Genomic DNA, 3,860 nt, shown 5'->3' on the forward strand with positions numbered 1-3,860 from the left:
ATAAGATGATTACAAATGCTTAGAATACAGCTAAACATACAGTACCTCATGTGTAGGTATCCTGTAGTTCATAGGCTTGAAAATCAATTTGTTCAGCTGTTGACAAAACGGCATATATGTGGTTTCCCTCTCCTGTCCAGTGCCTCCCCCCTTCCCCAAAATCTGGAGACCCACCTGGAACATATTCTGTGCATATGGCTGTGGGATAGTTGAGAGAAGCAATTAAAGGCTCAAGAAGCAATCCTGTTAAAATTATGTCCATGATATAGCCTAATAAAAAAGTAAGCATTTAATATTTCAGATGTATGTATATCCTATGATTTAATAAGAAATTCATCTGGCATCTACTATTAACAAGACACTCCTGCTGTGATTTCAGCTTTTAAAATAATGCTTTAAATTTCAATAAGAAAATAAGACAAAATTGCAGTAGTTATCTTAAACAAGCAGTTTAAATTCACTTCAATGAATATTTTGTTGGCTAGCTAGCCTTCAATTAAACTATCATTTTCACTCTGTAATTCAAAACATGTACTTGTCTTGTAAGGAGGCTTAATACCGTGTTTCCCTGAAAATAAGACCATGTCTTATATTTTTTTGAACCCTAAAATAAGCACTTGGCCTTATTGCCATGCACTCAAAAGCTCGATTGGGCTTATTATCAGGGGATGTCTTATTTTGGGGGAAACAGGTTAGCTATAAAATTTGAGTGTGTGGTGGTATAGTTTTGATGGTTTCTGTTTAACGTAACTTGATTCTAAATAAAACTGACAAGATAAAACAAAAAAACCCTAACCTATTAATTCAACACAGTACGGTATGATTCTACAATAGTAAAACTATCCACTAATATTTTATGTGTAATATGGGTGAATGACTGCCAATTGTAATTTAAATTAAGAGGGCTATTCATTGTAGAAATAAATGCTTCTCCAAAATGAATCCACAAGCCAATCATTTTGCCATGTGTTTCAACATAAGTTGCCAACAGAATGTTTTAATTTCCCTTGTGTTTAGACAGCATCAGCAATTTTAAAAATTGGAGTTTTTTTTAAAAAAAGTGAATAAACCAGGAACTGAATCCTGGTTATTGAAAAATGGGTCTTGATATTTTAGTAGGCTGAAAATGGGTTTTGATATTTCAGTAGGTGAAAAGCTATTCTTTTTTTTTTTTACTATATCTAATTTCCCGAAATAAAATAAATAAATAAGTAGTTTTGTTTAGCAACAGCATATATACTGAAATTGAAGACAACATATTTTCAAGAAAAAAATAGTGTTTTGTTTTTAAAAAGTCCCTGACATTTTGGTGCAAAGGGGAAACTTATATTTATTCTAGTGTTTATATCATACGCATACAGCATAGGAATTGAAGTTGCTTTGATTTCAATTGTAATCTTAACTGTGGTCTGTAAATAATGGATGCCTACGGATATTCCCAGTCATCCAGGTCATGGTTGTCGCAAAAGTGCATTCAAAAGGCAACTGATTTTTTTTTCCCTTGAAAATTTTTAGCTTGTCATCCAAGAAGCTTCTTCAGGTACAACTGAAGAAGTTTCAAGGATGACAAGTGAAACATTTTCAAGGGAAAAAAACCCCAAGAAAGTCCAGTTGTCTTTTGAACAGCACCTTTGGGTAAATAATGGATATTTCATTCTTTAAAAATGCCTATTTCCAAACCTGACTACCTGTATGGTATTTTAAATACACAGTTGCATTCACCATTATGTAAGCAAGCCTTCACTTACAATGGGATTTTTTTCTTATTCTCTTCTGTGTTTTTCAGCTCTTCCATACGTATGCCCCAAATTGAGTCTTTCTGCAAATACCACAGCTTTTGGGAGAGTTGCAAGTAAAGAGGGGTAAAGAGAAACCATATTACAGTACTACCAGATGCTAATCCATCAGTGGATAGATGGATCCAATCTATATCACACTCTCCACTGAGAGATTGCTAATGAAGATTTGTCTTTACTACTACAGCTGGAACATCTGGAGTGGTTTAATCATGTGGATGTACAATTTCCAGATCAATCTCAGCAACTCTTACTTTTGAGTTCATAACTCACAAGGTTCTCTTTTTCCTATCTGACCTGTTCTGTATTACCTCCACTGTAAACAGGTGAAATAAATAGGTTATGATGTACTGAGAGATCTCAAATCCTCCAGTGCATAACTGTGGGGATATGATCCTGGGTCTCCCCAATCCTACTTCTATTACACTGTAACAGTAACTGTCAAAACTTAGGTTGAAATAATCATTATGGCAACTTGAAAGCTTTGCAAACTTCACACATTAATAATAACAACTATTATTGCTTAGACATGAGTGCTGATGCTTTTGTATCCCAACTAACACCATTATTATTGTTATTTATTAAATGTATATGCTGCCCCTCTCCGGAGACTCAGGTGCATGTATACAAGTCCCAGCAAGCACAGAGAGTCCTATAATGTGCCAGAGGCTAAATCTTCGGAAGCAACAAGTATATTTCATCCTGAACTCAGAAAAGTGATTGTGGGAAGCCAGGAGCCCAAGTTGAAGAAGAAACAGGATTGTTGACTGGAACTGTGAGGAGCGTTACCTGCAACATTTTCTTGTTGATGCACATTTTCTATTCCTATTGCACATGCCTCTTTTTGTATTACACTTTAAAGATTTACTTTATTAAATTTCCACTGATGATTTCACCACCATTTCTTAGGTAGCTTTTTTTTTTTTTTGTTCTAGAAGTTGTGTAGGATTAACGTCAAACTTGGGCTGATTTTTAGACAGCCTGATTTATGAACATGCATTTTGCACTTTTTCCTTTAAAGCATCTTTCATACCTAATTATGATGGTTTCATCTACGAGTTTAGTTGCCTTATAAACCACACTGGCATGCAGGTAGTCCTTGATTTACGGCCATAAGTGAGCCCAACGTTTCTGTTGATCAATGAGACATTTGTTAAGGATTTTGCCCCATTTTACGACTTTTCTTGTCACCATTTGTCAGAGTGCTCCTGGTGGTCTCAAAATAGTAGCCACGCTGTAAACACTCTGACACCATTGTTAAGTGAATCACTGCACTCCTTAAATGTAAAGGGAATCTGACTTCCCCATTGATTTTGCTTGTCAGGTTACAAAAGGCGATCACCTGATCCCAGGACACTGTAACCATCCTAAATACGATCCAGTTGCCCAAGTTTGGATCATGTGACCAGGGGGGAAAAATGACTCAACGGTCGTTAAGCGTGAAAAACGGCCATGAGTGTCCTTTTTTTCCCCCCAGTGTCGTTGTAACTTTGAACGGTCATTAAATGAACTGTTGTAAGCCAAGGGCCACCTTTATTCAGGGAACCAACAACGTTACAGAACCGCAGGCGGTGCGTCCATACAGTCAGCGGGCCTCTTTGCCAAAGGGAATCGCCTAGGGCTGATCAGAACGGGAACGGTGCTCGAAAAGAAGCGGCAGCGGGAAACATTAACCTAAAAAAAAAATAAAAATGAAGCGAAATCGCGTCTGCGGGACAAGACACCCGCAGGCACCTTGAAGGACCGAGAGCGTTTGCTCTGCCGCCAAGAGCCCGCTGGAGAGCAAAGGAAAGGCGGGGATGGCATGTGCATTAGTGTTTCCCCCACTACCACCACCAACCCTCAGATTAGGTCAGCGGCCACGGCAAAAAAAACCCAAAAACCCGCCGTGGCTTCGCAAGGTTCTCCACGTCCTAAATCGCCTCGTAAAAAACTCTCCCTCGCTCCGTCCCGCTTTCCTTCCCCACACACTTCCAGCAACGGGAGCGGGCACGTGCAGATGGCGGGCGCGCTCCCGCGGCCGAAGCCAGCCAGCCCTTCCCCACCCCCACCCCCTCCCGGGGA

This window comes from Pituophis catenifer, unplaced genomic scaffold, assembly GCF_029215685.1.
Source record: "Pituophis catenifer annectens isolate HBS135680 unplaced genomic scaffold, rPitCat1.0.hap2 SCAF_1, whole genome shotgun sequence".
NCBI lineage: Eukaryota > Metazoa > Chordata > Lepidosauria > Squamata > Colubridae > Pituophis > Pituophis catenifer.